We start from the raw sequence: 5,039 nt of genomic DNA, 5'->3' as shown, positions 1-5,039 counted from the left end.
GATACTCTCCAAAGTGTTGGAACCACAGTGTCAATAACACTAGGGAAAGACTGAATGTATTGTCAGTTTTGAACGTGATGCCCATATCATAGCTGAGGGATTGTACTACTCTGCAGGTCAGTATGTAGCTGTGCCATGCTGAGAGGTCTTGAGCTTTGCCCCTGACCCAGAATCAGTGATTTTTGTTTCTGCAGCTTCTGGACCCTGTCCCAGCTAATAGTGAGGTTCCATAATCCTTCCATTTGTGTGTTCTCTTAACTTGAAGTGGTGTCATTCTTACTAGAGGAGTGTGTCATACATGGTGATCTTTTTATAGAACTGAGTGTTTCATTGGTTCTTTTGTATGGTTTGTTCAGGTTTGATTTTATTAGTATTGGCTGAGCATTCTCTTGTACAGTATGACTTAAGATTCAGAACTAATTTACATGAGTTCTGATCTTTGTTGTTTCTTGCTGACTAATGACATTTCATTTTTATATTTTCAACACATAGTTATTTGTGTATAAACTCACAGACATAGCATTCACTCAGCTGTGCACACACTGTAACTCACATGTGGATGGTGGATGGGAATAGTTTACTAGAGTTCAATGCCTTTGTTATCCCATGTTTCCCAGGAGTTGAATTCAGATTTGTTGGCATGTACCTTTACTTGATAAACCATCTACCAGTTCCAAATTTTTTAAATGTTTACCTTTATACCAATAGACTTCAACTTCCCTCTTGCATCACCTTTTTTTGTAGAAACCAATGTTCTGTTATTTTTGTACATTTCAAGAATGTTATGCTCTATTCCTACCACCATTTGTGTCTAAGATCTTTGGAACCTACTCCCAATTTCTTTAGCATCTCACTGATTGTTCAGTGTTTTATTTTCTAGCCTCCATGTGTTTGTATATTTTCTATAGTTTATTTTTGTTTTATTTTGTATTTTTTATACTGTGATCTTATAAAAATAAATGTTATTTCAATTACCTTGTTTTTTTTTTCCCTAGGGGAGAGCGCGGACGCAGTCCCCCACTACCATAAATTATGCAGTCAAGTTTCCCACATTTGGGGAAATCGCAGGGGTCAACTCACCCCAAGTGCAATGGGTGAGCCTCGCCCTGGGAAAACCACCTGCTTGATCATGGTGTCTCCCCTGCCAGGGAAGAATTCAATTACCTTGTTTTTGAGAAGATTTGCTTCACATAAAACCATTATGAAAAGTAATTGCTCAGGCTGCTGATAAAAATTAATTCTGCTACTGTTCCATGGAAAGTTCTGTAAATGTTAAATCAGTCCATTTATTTGTATATCGGTTGTTCACTGCTTTGCTTTTCTTTTGATAACTTATATAATCATGTATTAAAATCACCTAAAATAATGTTGAGTTCTATCTGTTAGCTCATATTTAGTAGTGTGTGCTTTATAAAATTGGGAACATCAATGTCACAAGAATGTGTGTTTATGGACTCTTGTTGAATTTCTCACTTTATCAATATGTAGTCACCTTTATTTTCTCATTCATAAATTTAACTTTAAAGTACACATTTTAGACTATCAGTATGGTTATACTTGTTTGTTTCCACATGTAATTTTCTTCCTTTTTCTCTGTCACTGAAATTCATTTGTTGCAGGTACCAAATAGCTCTATGTAATACAATATTATTTTATGGTGTACTGCTTTTGTTTATGTTGAATTTGTTTCACTTTGTGAAGCTACATTACTGTGCCTGTGTAAAACACCTGATGATTTAATAAAGAACTGGCCAACAGCAAGAAAGGAGAAAGGATAGGTGGGCTGGTAGGCTTAGAGTATATATAAGGAGGAAACTGGGTGGAAAACACTAAAATCAAGGAGTCAGAGAATGAGGAGGGCTCCAGGAACCATCCACCCTACTACACAGCAAGACACAGAGTAAGAGTAAGATTTACAGAATTTAGAGAATAAGAAAAGCCAGAGGCAAAAGATAAAAGGGTTAATTTAAGAAAAGCTGGTTGGAAATTATGCCAAACTAAGGACTGGGCACTCATAAGTAAGAATAAGGCTCTGTGTATGATTTACTTGGGAGCTGGATGGAGGTCCATCAAAAGAGCAATAACCTCCAATAACAGCTCTCTTTCATTTATGTAGTCTATTCTATCAGGTATTTCTTCTAATTGGAATGTAAGACACTTAAAAGTCAGAATTATCTCAAGTTGTAAAATAATTACTGTCATTTTATTATATCTCCTTTATTATATGTTTTAATTTTCCAAGATAGGTTTTATTTAATATTTTTAGTCTAATGATGTATTTGGACTCAAACATACATTTATACTCAACCTTCCCAGTTCTCTTCTTTTTGCTTTGGTATTGGGAATGCTTTCTTCTAACGTATTATTTTTGTCTGTTTTTATAGGATACATTTATAGGATTCATTGCAATCTTTGTCTTTAACTACCTTAAATGCACCAAAGATGAATACATTCTGAATGTAAGTTTTCTTTTATATTACTCAATACAACAATTTTTTAAAAATAGAGTTTTCAAGATAGAACTACTCAATTTCACCCAAGGAGAAAATGACATGCTTGTAGGCTATGATAGGCAAAAACAAAAGGGTGTTAGATAATTTAAGCTACCTTATCCAATCTTGTAAAATTCTAGTTGTGTCCATATTCTGCAAAGCCTTTTGATAGTACTGCATAATTTATTTGTGGCACAATGACATTATAAGTTACCCAAACTATTGATCATATTTGAATGACTGATGTAATAGTAAAACTTACCCTAAAGGTTTCTCTTTTAATCACCAGTAACCTCATATGACAAATTATTGGAATTATCAGTGATTTTTAAATGCTTAATTTATGGCCGGGCAGTGGTGGTGCATGCCTTTAATCCCAGCACTCGGGAGGCAGAGACAGGCGGATCTCTGTGAGTTCGAGGCCAGCCTGTGCTACCAGGTGATTTCCAGAAAAGGCGCAAAGCTGCACAGAGAAAACCTGTCTCAAAAAACCAAAAAAAAAAAAAAAAAAAAAAAACTTAATTTACTCATAATAGACATACAGCCTCTGGCAAAAAATTATTAACATTTAAAAGGGGTAAAGTAACAAGGGCCTGAGTAAATAATGGACACAAGAGTGGGGTTGTTTCCATTTTCCTGATATGAGAAGTAGAATATATGGACCATGTCTTAATGTTCAACAATCTACTGGGATAAAAAATGGTGCCTTCAATAATGCTTGGTTTACTACAGCCATATTAAAGGTAGAAGGAAAAATACTTACAACTCACAGAGAGACTTGTGTTTTCAGGAGTAGAAAAATGAGGATATAAAGTGAGGTCATGATTGGTTGAGGTCATGATTGGTTGGAGTTGATTTGCCATGGGGCTATTGTGACACACTGTGAGATCAATGTTATTCCCCTCAACCCAAGTGGGATTCTCTCTGCCCATATCATGGGACCAACAAGCAGGGAGCAGCTGAGATGCAGTGTTTTCTTAGGACACTTTATTATCCAAAAGAAGTGGACCATAAAACCTTTATTGTGCACAAAGTGGGAGGTGATTCCAATCAGTCCATGGTCAAAGCCTTGGACATTAACCTTGCACCTGGCACTGTTACTTAATAAAGGGTACCTAATCCCACTGAATACTGCCTGAGCGAAAGATGCTCAGAGCCTTTTCTGGGTGGATGTCCCATTAACTAAGAAGTAAACTATGGAATAAAAAATAAAAGCCTCAGAGTTATTTTCCAGTGTAACATTTATTCTATTGTTACCTCTTTCTGTGAGGTTTTAAGCCATTTCTTATACTAGATTGATGTAGAAGTAGGAGTTACTTTTCTCTGAGATAGATGCCCAACTTAACCTATCTGATGCACTCTAAAACACTAGATGAATGGGGATAGTAACACCTATGAAAATTGAAGGCATTGTGTGTCTGCCACTTTTGAACTTGGGGTCTGAAGATAGGTGAAGTTCCTGCCACACTGTTCAAGCTAGGATGTTATTGTTACTTATTGAGAAGTCTCAGTCTCTGGCTCTAGGCCAATGTTGATAATATTTATTCTGATGCTCCTGGACCCTCTTACTGCTAATAATGGGTTTACATTAATTTTTCAATATTTATAGTTACTGTATATTGTGGAGGTGCCATTGAAACTAGAAGAATGACTCTGGTCTTGAAATCAAGTGAGTAAACCTATGTTAATTCTATGGAAATTCTATGCTGAAACTGAATTGTCTTAGTAATACACTCAGTTTTTTTTTCCTTTGGTTTCATGTGAGAGATTGCAAGTAATAGAGTCTGCATGCTCCAGGACATCCAAGTTGATTTAAGATCTGTGGACCTGGTGGACAGTGTACATTCCCAAAGCATGCAGGGCTCTTGAATTCTTGACCAAACAGAAAGAGAAAAACAGTCTCACAGTTACAAAAGTTGTTGTATTTAGCAGGGAAACAAAAATTATCACCTCAGGAGTGCTCAGCCCAGGAGTGTACACATGGTACTTAGGTAAGAAGGGAAGTTGCCTGGGCTTTCTTTCTTCACACTTGATTGAAAATGGAGATACAAATTCTACAGAGCCACACTCAGTGTCCCTAGCTGTTCTTTGGCTCTATAACCATTCTGTAGGGCCCTGGTCTCCTCCCATATTGAGTAAAGCCATTGCCTGCTTGCCAACCTTGACCAGATGTCTTCCCTATGCTAATTCCCTGCCAGGTTCAACCCTCCTGAATGCTTAGGAAAGTTCCTTGTTTGTGTATCCTGCATACTGGGTGTTAACAGCTTAGATGCAAGATTGTAAACATTAGTAGGAAAATTCTGCCCTCTGGGGTTTTCCCATTGTGCTGTAAGTCTGTATTTAAGGTTTCCTCCCTCTTTCAATAAAAGGCATTTGACATTCTACTCAGGTGAATGACCCCCAGTCTTTGTCTCTGTTTTTCGATCCACAGCCCCTCGCTTGGACATGGTGAATGGGTGGTGGTAGCACGTGCATTACTGCTACACCTTTTCACATTTCCAGAGAACCCAACATATCCAGGTTGTTCTTCTCTCTTTCCATGAAGTT

At 37.1% G+C, this 5,039-nt stretch overlaps 1 non-coding gene across 1 annotated transcript; it reads right to left on the bottom strand.

Moving 5' to 3' along the window:
- Window positions 1-992: 992 nt before the first annotated feature.
- On the bottom strand, window positions 993-1,156 carry LOC128123717 (U1 spliceosomal RNA). Its single transcript, XR_008222795.1, has one exon. It is a non-coding gene; the product is annotated as a U1 spliceosomal RNA (small nuclear RNA).
- Between the last annotated feature and the right edge of the window lie 3,883 nt (window positions 1,157-5,039).

Source organism: Peromyscus californicus, unplaced genomic scaffold (assembly GCF_007827085.1).
Source record: "Peromyscus californicus insignis strain IS unplaced genomic scaffold, ASM782708v3 Scaffold_48__1_contigs__length_305649, whole genome shotgun sequence".
NCBI classification, from domain to species: Eukaryota; Metazoa; Chordata; class Mammalia; order Rodentia; family Cricetidae; genus Peromyscus; species Peromyscus californicus.
Note: the sequence above shows the minus strand (reverse complement) of the source record. Positions and strands in the feature narration are given on the sequence as shown.